Raw genomic sequence first — 12,983 nt, forward strand, 5'->3', positions numbered from 1 at the left:
AGAGAAAAAAGAAGAAAAGGACTACCTGTGCTGCTGCTGCTGCTGCTGCTGCTTTTGTGAAGAGCAGATGTCTTTGTCATGGGGGGGGTGAATACAAAATAATTCGGCTCGAGTGTGTTTTCCTTTTCAACTTGAAATAATTTATGTGCCTGATAATAGTAATCCTGACAAAAAATTTAAAACAACAATTTTAATAATTCTGATAGCAATACTTGTAACGATACTAACAGAACTAACCATAGCAATAAAAGTAATACTAATAACATTAACTAAATAAAAAAAAATACTAACTGAAGTAGGAATTGCCTAAATACATTTTTCAATCGTGTAAAATATAATATTTCATAATTGCAGCAAAAATGATGAATCAAAACAAAGTTTTGGGTTTTTTTTTTATTGTTGAATACCAACAGTTTTTTTTTTTTTTTTTTTTTACTGAGGTGTCACCACTTATCAAGGCCCAAAGGCCACTCGAGGATAAAGGTTAATGAATGTAATGTGGTAGTGCAGTAATTGTTAACGGTGTAAATTGGGTAGAATTTATTTATTTATAGGGACGGCTCAACAAGAACTTGTTTACATTAGATTTGAAGGCTACTATGTTGTATTCAATCGGGAAGCAGGCCAGCAGAACAGTGTTTCACAGGAAGGGCACTTCTGAAAAAGAAAGCTTTGTTTATGGAATCTGCGTTTCAATCCTTTTAGCACTCTCAGCTTCACAGTCAACTCAGCATCTGGTGGGAAAAAAAATGTAGAACAATCGCTCACTTTGATCGCAAGTGTCACTTTGATGTTATTTTTTTATCATCTCCTGATTAGTGATGTAATTCTGAAAATTGTTTGTAACATTACAATTCGGCAAACCTCAAAATAGAAACACTAAAAGGTTTATATTTTAATCTTCACCTCAAACTTGAAATTATCAAAATAATCAGTTGTATTCCAAACGTAACATCTACTCACAGCCCTTACTTGCATCTCATTACCATCTAGACTATAATTCTTGTTTACTAACTTGGCTTTTTTACAATCAACCCAAGGTAATCCCATTATAGAAAGGCTAAGTGAGAGAATCATAGTACATACATAAACAAAAGAGATAAAAATTTGAATCACAGGTTTTTGTTCAGAATTTCTTCTATATCAAAAATAAAAGTAATTTTTATAAAGAAAATTATTTTTAAACAATTAGCAGAAAGATATTACAGATTACAATAAAATCTTGTAAGTTTGAATTATTGAGTTATCTCGCTTGCTCCTTGAGATTTTAAAACTGGTAATGCTAGATAGTCACTCCTCTCTTGCTCATAAAATTTGATTTTCTTAGTTATAATTAAAACTATTTGACTAGTTTACATGATTTTTGGAATATGATATGTTCATTCCGTCACAGGTACATACATGATACAGATTTTTTTTTTTTTTTTTTTGCTTTTTAAATATAGGAGGAATTTTGGACAACTGAATCACACATTTTTTTTTGTTGTTTTCTTTGCACCGTGCTGAGACTTAATTTCTGTGGCAGAATTGTTTTTTTAATTAACCAGAAATGAACATCTCATGTTTTATTTATTTATTTAAAAAATGTTTTAGATAATTAATTTAAAAAAAAAAAAAGATTTTAATTTAAAAATTAAAAAAAAATTTTTTAATTTCCTTTTTAATTTTTTTAAATTTCCTTTTTAATTCCCCCCCCCCCCAAGACTATGGCACATATCCTCACAGGTTGTCCCCTAAGCAAGGCATGATCAGATTTCCATCTGCTTACATAAAGCAAAAGTGGGTTTCATCTGGTTCCAAAGCTATACCAGTATCTTTGCGTTTTAACAGTGATAAACACTATAAATTTCTTGATCTACGATATGCATCGTTTGGTGTTCATGATTCGATGAGAATTATTTTAACCATTAATATCACATCAATATCACATTAGTATCACATTAGTATCACATTAATATCACATTAATATCACATTAGTATCACATTAGTATCACATTAATATCACATTAATATCGAATTTTTATATGCTTATGAGAATGAGATTGACACTGACATCGCATGTCAAATAATTTTCAGAATAGATGATGCAAACAATCTCAATGTTATCCCAGTGCAGCTGCAGCTCTAAATTGATGAAGCAGTCAATCTCCCACTTGCACCAAATGTTGATTTTGCAAGTCTACACTCTGTTGATTTAACAAGTTGTTGTTGATTACAAAAAACCACGATCGTCAGTATGTATGCATTGTGCAAAAGTGCGTCTTTAAAATATATAGACGAAATATAACACTCATCAGTGAAATGTTGTTGCCTTGTGTGTTTTGTCCGCAATGATAAACTTACTTCTACGAGCTTTGATTATGATTTCTCATCTCAAACGAAATCAGCACAAACCAGGAAAGACTTGAATGTGAATAAATAATTTTGTTTGCTGTCTATGCAAATGAGCGGTTTCGCTCGCCAATCACTAACAACAGTTAGGTGTAGTGTGCATAATAAATACAAAAGAAAATTTAGTTATCTTGGATGTTTGGTTGTGTGGACGTCTTTCGTATTCTCCAGTTTCCATACTACTGGTGTTACATGATAAGGGCTGTCCCCTGTTCATGTAAGTATAAAAATAGAGAGATTAGTTAAAATGAAAATAAGAGAAAGCAGAAATCGAACCCTGGACATAAGTTTTAAAGAACAATAGGTTTAAATGGAATGTCCAGTAAATTGTTAATTCGGATGAAATAAATAATAAATAAACTATTCAATTGTTAAAAGAATGTAGATAATAAAATATGGGTTAAATAAATTAGATATATAGGTTAAATTCCTTTGTGGAAACAACACAAGAAAAATAGGTTATTGGGAAATCAATGTCGGAAACGTGCAAAAGTCGCGCATGTTGAAACACGTGAATTTTGCTCACATGGCCGGGATGCATGGATTTCTCAATATAGGAAGTGGGAGTTAGTTGGTCGCGGAGACAGTCAGAGAGACAGTCAGGGGAGACAGTCAGGGGAGACGGTCAGTGCAGTGAGAAAACTCAGAGACAGGCGGACGTCTGAAGCGAGACGTCACTTCAGAAACTAAAATGTGAAACTTTGAATTCTTAATGAGGAAATCACGACCGGTCGTAAAGAAATAAATTCATCATGTGTTTTGTGATAAAGCTCATCTTTGTGTTTGTGATTTCTACAAAAAGGTAAATTGTATTGTTATTATATGTCTGTGTTATAAAATGTCATTGCATACACATCTCTCTCTCTCTAAAATACAACATCATATGTAATAAGACAAGAACTCTCACTAAGACTCGTATCTTTACTAATTAGAACTCACGTAACATACGCGCACAAGTGGTATCGTCTAATACTAATGATAATAACTATATAACACTGGATAAGGTAAATTGGCAAAAATTACAACAGAAAACAAATTCTGATCAACACGTCCAACTATGAGTTTTTGTATATCTCCCTTCCATGGCAGGGGAAAGTTAGACACAAAATCAAAAAAGTGGGATATAAAAAGCCAACGCTCTAGAGGAAGAGCATTCTGGCTGAACAAAAAGTGCCTGGGCAACCCAATCTGCATTCTTCGTTAGCGTATGCACAATTAAGAGTGTTTTTTGTGATTATACTAGTAAGTCTTTAGCATATGAATTTATGTAATACCGATCATGGAATTTTTATTTACCTGCCTTTCATCATATTTGGTTTAATATCCATTTTACATGTGTTCAGTTAAATATTGAACAAGTAAACTCAATAGCACAGGGTGACCCAAAAAAAAAACTGGCCCCAACTCTAATTAGGCCCCGTTTCTTAGTGTTTTGTCTGAATGAAATAAAACTTTGGTCATAACTAGTTTATTATATTCAAAACATTACATCAAAACACTAGGGTCTTTGGCCATTTTTTCTCCGTTGACTGTAAAATGCTCAGAAAAACAATTGAATGTCCTCTGTTTTTTTTTTTGGGGGGGAGGCACCCTGTATCATATAAAATGATTAGTTGAGAAAAACACAAAATGAAAGTTTGATAAAAATCAACTTGCTGACTTCGAGGTTAGGATCACTAAACTGTGGGAATTGATAAAAGCAGATATAAAGTCATATGGTTCAAAGAGAAAGTGAAAGAGAGAAGTAGTTAATTCTTCAGAAGCATGCAATGCGTGAACAGGAGTAATTGAGATGCGTGGACGAGATATGATTAAACAGTAATCATTGATCGTTCTCCGTTACCGCTTCCCACTGATCAGTAATTTGGGATGAAGATAAAATTGAATAAACCTCTTCTATCTTCCATCAGCCTTGCGTGGAGGTAATCCATTTTGAAGGTATAAATAAGGAGCATTGATTTCAGGCGGGACAAATTCAATCCGAAAGTATCACGGAGCAGTACGTGCGAGAACAATAAGAAGGTATGAATAATAATTGTGAACTTTTTAAAAAAACTTTTTACCTTTTCTTTCCTGAATGTTTTATTGGGTTTTTTTATTCATTTATTTATATGGAACAAACATTGAATGAATACAAAAGTTTTTTTTATTATTTTTTTATCACTTCTATATCAACATCAAAATGACTGCTGTTATTTAAATCAATAATACAACATTGTCTTTTGAAATACTGTATATACTAGCAGGACCTGTGGAAATTCCACAGCGAACTCTTTCATATGTAATATATTGATGTTGGCATTCTGTGGATGTTCAGTGTAAATGGAGACACCCTGATATTATTGTACCTATTTACAGTGCCTCCCCACAGGACAGTTAGACACCAGGGTCGTTTTTTAACGTGGAGAAAAGGTACAAAAATAAAAATTCTCAGTCGTGAAGGATTTCTCCTCCACTGAAAGAGAACGAGAAATGGAAGTACCACATCTGAAGAACAGATGGTATTTATTTGCTCCCCCACTGAGCAAATTAGGCACAAGGCCGTTTTTAATGTGAGGTAAAAATCAGCTCCCCTAAAAGGGGTCACTCTGGTTACCAAAGATAATAATTGTCCCAGTATAGAGGGCTTCCCCTCCATTGACTGGCACAAACCATCCCAAGTGCAGCATCTGAAGAACAGATACTACACTTTGATCTTGGCCAAAAGGCCAAAAAACTACAAAATTCTTTATCCAAACTAGCGGGGACACCTGGTCATAAAATATGATTAACTATCATATTTTAATTCACGCAGATTTCGTATATAGTCAATTTTTTCATCGATTCTTATGTATTATAAAGCTGTGTTTTAAAAAATAAAAACATATATCCATATAACTTCAGTGCATCAGCCTGAATCGAAACCAAAACTTACGAAGAATTCTTGGTAAAATTATTCATAAAAAAAATAGATGACTTGAGTGCGATCAGCTATAATTAAAACCAAAACTTATAAAAAATTCTTGGTAAAATTATTTATTACAAGAAACGGAAGATCATAACAATGAAACTTAAACGACAGTCACTCAGAAGAAAAAAGATGTAAGTGTGACACACAAAATAACACACACGCTATATATATATATATATATATATATATTAGATAGTACAGAGGAGAAAAAACAGTTGTGTGCCTAATTGGCATATCCCAACTATCATCAATGGATCTGAGGTCATCTCGTCAGCATCAGACAAGGCCAGACTATTTGCCAATAACTTTGCAGCTAATTCTACCCTATGCGACAATGACCATCAACTCCCTGTATTTCCTCCTATAACAGGCAAGACGCTATGCAACATACAAGCTAAACTAATCAAGAACCTTGATTCCAGTAAAGCAACTGGCCCTGACAGCATTCCAGTTATAGTGCTGAAAAGGCTCCAACCAGAACTTGCCCCCATACTTACAAAACTGTTTAAGCGTTGCCTTAAGGAGAAGTGCTTTCCAACACCCTGGAAAACCTTATTAGTATGCCCTGTATTTAAGAATTCAGGTGAAAAGTCATCTCCCTCTCAGTACAGACCATTAAGTCTCCTGTGTGTCATGAGTAAGTTGTTGGAATCCATATTAAATAAAGAAGTAGTCAACCACCTCAACAGAAACAACCTTCTTAGTGACATGCAATATGGTTTCTGCTCTGCAAGATCTACAGCAGATGTGCTAACGGTTATATCACATAGGATTAGTGAATCTCTTGACAAAGGTTTCCTTTCCAGGGCAATTGCTCTTGACATATCGAAGGCCTTTGATAAGGTATGGCATAAGGGCCTACTTCACAAGATTTCCAGCTACGGTATTACTGGAAATGTTTTCTCAATCATTAAATCATTTCTCTCTGATAGTGGTTGATGGGCAGAAATCAGAGGCTCACAGTATTAATGCTGGAGTCCTCCAGGGGTCCATCCTGGGCCCAACTCTCTTCCTGATCTACATCAATGATCTCCCAAAACACATACTTAAATCATTCGTTGACATCTATACTGATGACATAACCATCTATGGCAACACATCAAAGGCCGTAAATGACAAAGTTCTCTCTAATTCTCTCTCCTCTGATCTTGACTTGAGCACCTGGTATAATGGGGGAAGAGGTGGCTGGTCACTTTTAATGCATCCAAAACCAAGCTTCCATCTTTACATCATCAACGCTCTGATCCCCATCTAGCATCAATTGAAATCGATGGCTCTCGTCTTGGGGAGGCTCTATGTTTTGACAAGCTTCTGGGTTTGACCTTTACTTCTGATCTGAAATGGAACACATACATCAGGTCTGTTGCCAGGAACGCTGGGAAAATGGTGGGATCCTTCTACCGCTCCAGAAGATATCTCACTACTGATGCAATTCTCTATCTGTATAAAAGCCAAGTACGACCAAGGATGGAGTACTACTGCTACATCTGGAGCTGCTAAAAACAGCCTATCCTGCCTTGACAGTGCAAAATAGACTTCATGGTTTAGTGGGGGATGCACTTTTCTCTTCCCTGCAACAGAAGAGACGTTGTGAGCCTGTCTTTGTTCTATCGTTATTTCCATGGCAGGTGCTCGTCTGAGCTCCAATCTCTCGTCCCTCCTCGCCAAGAAACAACTGTCTGGCTGAAACTACTGTCACTAATTTTCCCCACTCTCTATCTGTGCCTAAATCCAAATGTAGATTCCATGAGCAAAGCTTCTTTCTTAGAACTGCATGCCAGTGGAACTCTCTGCCACTTGCCTGTTTCCCACCTGACTACAACTTGGACATCTTCAAGTCCAACATAAACAAACTCCTGACAAACCGCCCCCTTAAGTAAGACACTCTATCAAAACCCCCAATACTAATGATTACTACAATACTAGCTCACTGATTACTGTACACGCAATAACCCTTATCCCTGAGTGGCCTTCGGGCCTTGATTAGTGGTGACCCCCATGTAAAAAAAACAAAACACTTTGTAATAGTCGCACAAGTACATGTATTTGGTGACTTCAAACGTAGCTGGTAACACGACACATAGCTTCTCTATATCTCATTCCCTATCACAGACAGTTACATTTTCGACAGGTTTTCCGGACCAGCACGATCAACATGCCTCACTTCTAGATCTATTTCTGACCACAGTTCCCGATGATTGTATAACGAATGCCCACAGCCCACTCAGGAATGCTGATCACGCTGTGATAATGGTAGAAATCACCCTAAATTCTCAACCCAAAACAGAAGCCTCACTGCTCAAAACGAGGTATTACAAAAAGGCTGACTGGGAAGCCATCAGGGATCTCATCAGAGATGCCCCATAGGGAAATATCTTTTCTGTTCCAGCTGAACAGTGCACAAATGAGACCACTGAGTGGTTCAAAACTGTAATGGAAGCATATGCTCCCACATGGAAATTCTATAGCACAACCCACTCTCCCCAATGGTTTACTTCTACTTGTGCAGCTGCCATTGTTCAAATGTATACTGCAGATTCAACCGGTATAAGTCCAATTCAAACAGATAAAAGTATATAGAAGCTAGTAATATAGTATAGTACTATCGCCTCCCTGGGAGGGTTACTTGGTTGATGAACGTCTTGGGAACGCAACCAGCTCCCCGGGGAATAAACTCGATATCCAACGATAAGCACATGTTGGAAACATCAACAACAACGGGTCGATATGTCGTCGGCTATAACTGTCTGGCATGGGTCGCATCTTGTATGTTCATTGCGTCGTTACAGGCTGAAATCGAACACTTGTACAAAAATAGCGAACAAAGACATTTTTATAAAAAATATATAATTTATTTAACATTTAACAAGTAGGAAGCATATTTAGTCGACCCATTGCATGCACACAAAACTACTATATCCCCTGCGTATGGAGTGCAAGCTTCAACTGTTTAAAACAATACACTCATATTTCAATTCTCCCCTTCAATGAAGAGAGAGAGAAAGGGAGTGAATGAGAGAGGGACATAAAAAGAGAGAAGGTATATTCATACAGGTTAAACATTGTTTTGTTTTCGAATGCCTCATTGACGAGTTCTCCTTTCAAATTCTAAGGTCTTATATCGTTTTGCCTTGATTCAATATTATACACAAACTGTCATTCTTGGTTTGAGTCGTCGCAGAACATTTTCAAAATCTAAAACACCTGTTTTACACAATTGCACCGCACAAGTGCAGATAAAGTTAGGCATAAGGTTCATTTATGTAGAAGCCCCCCAGCTCCCTCAAAAGAGGCTACGTCATTGTGCCACAATAGAAGTAATTGTAAGAGAAATAATGACAGCTAAGACAGAAACCACCAGAAAATGCATCGAAGCACAGAAATTAGGAACCCGGGATTTTTGGAAAATCTACAACAGTGTAGTAAATAATGGGCAGTCAACGATTCCTACACTATCAAACAATCATGAGGTTGTCTGCACGGCAACCGATAAGGCTAATCTGCTTGCCAGTCGGTTTGCCTCAAACTTCACATTGGACCTGGCACACCACTCCCTCCCTGATTTTCCTTTGCAGACAAACGCCACACTAGATGATCTGCAAATCACCCTTTCTCAGGTACATGGTATCATAAAAAACCTAAACACCTCAAAAGCATCTGGACCAGATCTCATCCTGGCTGTACTATTAACAAAATGCTCTGCTGAGGTTGTTCCAGTTCTCTCCAAACTTTATAACAAATGCCTTAACGAATCTTGCTTTCCTGACTGCTGGAAAACAGCTTCTGTGGTATCAGTTTTCAAGAATTCTGGCGAAAGAACTGACCCATTAAATTATTGCCCCATTAGCCTTCTCCTGCTTTTCGTCAAAATATTTGAGTCCTTAATTAATCAAGCACTTGTCCATCATCTTACAGCTGCTAAACTCCTGACCAACAAACTATGGATTTAGGCAAGCCCGTTCCACAGCAGATATCTTAACTGTAATCTTTGAACGTATATACCGTTTACTGGACAAAATAGGGGAGGGTAGAGTGGTAGCCTTCAATATATCTAAGGCTTTATTAGAAATATTAGATTATATGGTATCACTGGAAGAATTAATTAAGTAATTAGTAATAAGTAGTATTAAGTAATTAAATCCTTCTTAAGTAAGAGAGAAATGTAGTACTTACCAACAAAACAAACGCCCACGTGTTTGTGCCTTGTATAGGCATGCGCGACAACAAAACTTGGGTTTTTATAAGCGGAAGTCTCGAGGTTGTCAGGAATCTGCATGCACAAGAGAAGGGATTGAGATAGTGATATAAAAGGCAGGTCGAGTGAGAAGGTTGTTGTTGTTGTCATTGGACGTTACAGTGACGCGTACGTTAGCAGGTGATTAAGAGGCTGTTTTTTTTGTGTGTCAAGTCGCGCACCTCGGTGAAGATCATATAAGTCGTGCACCTCGGTGAAGGTGAAGGTCATAAGCTATTTCCGCGATTTCGTTTTGTCTCTTTTCCTGGACAACTATGGCTGGGGCAAAGTTTGATTTAAAACTGATACCCGAATTCGACGGATCCACTTCTGTTGTCGACTGGGTCGAAAGGGTTGAGCTGACCTGCAACCTCTGTGAAGTAAAGGGAGTGCATACTGTGATTCCCCTGAGATTGGCTGGAGGCGCCCTAAGTGTATATCAGCAACTTAGTGCCATGGAGAAGGCTGATGTTACCTGTATAAAAAATGCTTTATACAAGGCATTTGCCATGGATCCCTGCACGGCCTACGAAACATTTGCCTCTAGGAAGCTCATGCCAGGAGAAACCGTGGACGTCTTCTTCGCGGAGCTGAAGAAACTTGCAGTTCTATTTGGCAATGGAGTGTCAGAGCAAACACTGGTGTTTGTGTTTGTGGCTGGCCTTCCCACCCATGTTAAGCAACTGTTGAGGGCTTCCACCAGCGTATCTGTAACGCCCATGGAACATTTGTTAGAACGCGCTCGAGCCATTATCAGAGATGAGGAGGACCTGAGGGAACCGGTTGTAATGATGGCGCAGGCAGCCAAGACTAATGCTGAAAAGAGTCCCAGTTTGAGACCCACGACTAATGGGAGATGTTTCTGCTGTGTCCAGCGAGGCCATTTCGCAAGAAATTGTACTAACAAGGGGTGGGGGCGCCCGCGCTGTTTCCAATGTGATAGCTATGGACATTTATCCCAAAATTGTGCGGGAAATGCATCAGGGGGCAGGACGTCAGCACCGCCCTGTTCCCCGGACAAGATTTAATTGAGGCGCAACCGACAATAAATGTGTACGTGGACCAAGTGCCTTGTTCAGCTCTTCTCGACTCCGGGTGCTCACACACCATCATGAGTGCCAAGTTGTGTCGAAACTGGACAAAGCAGAACATCAAAGTAACCACAATAGGTGGCAATACGCAAGCTTGCTGTGGAGCCGGAACTGTCAAAGTCCACACAGACTCTGGTGTGGCCACAAACATTGATGTGCTGGTGATGCGAGGGGATTTGCTGGGATTCGATGTACTGTTGGGATATGATGCTATTAAGGCACTGGGGGGAGTGGTTATCGGAAGAGATGGGACTGTGCGATTTTTGGAAACCCCAGTGTGTGCTGCAGTCCACATTGATTGGCCTGATTTTAAGGTGGACTACGACCCTCACCAAAAAGCATGGACTGCATCGTGGAAGTGGACAGAAGGAAGGGCGCCAACCGAACTCAAGAATAGCATTGCAGAGTACTCGATACCCGACAAGGCCCGTAATGAATACGAGAAGGAACTTGAGGCATGGATCCAGAATGGATGGCTGATCCCCTACCCCAACAAACTGGGACCACCCAAGGGTCTGATTCCCTTAATGGCGGTAGTCCAGCATAACAAATCAAAAGTTCGTCCGGTGCTGGACTATCGTGAACTCAATAGATACATTGAGACGTACACTGCCGATGCTGACGTGTGCGCCAGCAAGCTGAGAGAATGGCGCCAGAAGGGCTCCAATGTGTCTTGCGGAAGGCTTATTTGCAGGTGCGAGTGGATGAGACATTGTGGCCGTTCCAGACAGTGTGGTTCCGGGGTCAGAGATACTGCCTTACTCGACTTGGCTTTGGGCTGAATGTGGCACCACAAATCATGAAGACCATCGTAAATGCAGTGTTGTCCCAGGAAAAGACCACTGAGGATGCAACATCGGCCTATATTGACGATGTGTACATCAATGAAGATGTACAATCTGCGTCACACGTCAGAGAAAAGTTAGCTCAATTCGGGTTGGAGTGCAAGGATCCCGAACGTCTGAGGGATGGAGCACGGGTATTAGGATTGGACGTTTGCGGGAAAGACGGTACCTTACGATGGAGGCATGGCAGTGAGATTCCAAACATCCCTGATGTTATTACGTGGCGGACTATTTTTTCCTTGTGTGGGAAACTTATTGGTCACTTACCAGCGTGTGGCTGGCTCCGAGCAGCTGTGGGCGACATCAAACGCAGGGCAAGTTTAGTAACTACAGGTTGGGATGATGTATCTGATGATGCTCTTCTAACTCTGATGACGACAGAAACCCTAGAGAGAGTTAACAAGGAGGACCCTGCCCGTGGAGAATGGTGTGTCGATGGAGACACTGTAAATGTGTGGGTTGACGCTAGTTCTTTCGCATTGGGAGTGTTATTGGAGCAACGTGGAAATGTAATTGAAGACGCGTGCTGGCTGCAACCCGTGAATGATGCTCAACACATCAACCTGGCGGAACTGAATGCTGTTGTGAAGGGTTTAAATCTGGCACTGCAATGGCAGTCAAAGAAGTTACACTTGTACACGGATTCTCTCTGCATCTACCACTGGGTGTCTGACACTCTTTCGGGACGAACGAGAATCCGCACTAAGGCAGCCAGTGAGATGTTAATCCGGCGGAGGCGAAACACTCTGAAGAGTCTGGTATCAGAGTATGACCTGTCGGTGAGTGTAACGCTCGTGGCATCACACTGTAATCGTGCAGATCAACTAACCCGTGTGCCTCACAAATGGTATGAAGCTGTGAAGACAGGCGTGGAGTTCGCTGCTCGATCTTGCACAGTTGGCGCGATTAGCTCATGCCAAATACAAAGAATTCATGTGCAGAGTGGACATCCAGGTATCAAAAGAACTTTGTATTCTGCGAGGCGTGTGGACCCGGCAGTGACAAGGGCGGATGTCAGGCAGATCATCAAGCACTGTGAGGCATGCCAGTCTATCGATCCTGCACCTGAGCAATGGCAGAAGGGACGATTGGAAGTTGAGCATGTGTGGCAACGATTAGCGATGGATATTACCCATTACAATGGTAAGCCCTTTCTAACCCTTATCGACTGTGGACCCACTCGTTTTGCGGTGTGGTGGCAAATGACCAGGCAGGACTCAGCGAATGTTGTCTGCTAACTGTCATCTATCTTTTCTGAGTGAGGTGCGCCGGAAGAGATATTGACGGACAACGATGCTGCTTTTTGTAGCCACCAAGTTCGGCAGTTGTTGAATGAGTGGGGTGTCCGACTACGACTGCGATGTGCTCATGTACCATCAGGGAATGGCATTGCTGAGAGGAGCCATCGCAGCATCAAGAGAATTGCTGCCAGAAAGCAATGCACTATTACGGAGGCCACGTATTGGTATAAC

At 39.9% G+C, this 12,983-nt stretch overlaps 1 pseudogene; it reads right to left on the minus strand.

Moving 5' to 3' along the window:
* Positions 1 to 4,899: 4,899 nt before the first annotated feature.
* On the minus strand, positions 4,900 to 5,111 carry LOC145278546 (U2 spliceosomal RNA; annotated as a pseudogene).
* Between the last annotated feature and the right edge of the window lie 7,872 nt (positions 5,112 to 12,983).

The sequence above is a fragment of the Euprymna scolopes genome, chromosome 6 (genome assembly GCF_053919585.1).
Source record: "Euprymna scolopes isolate OS-2025 chromosome 6, ASM5391958v1, whole genome shotgun sequence".
Classification (NCBI taxonomy): Eukaryota; Metazoa; Mollusca; class Cephalopoda; order Sepiida; family Sepiolidae; genus Euprymna; species Euprymna scolopes.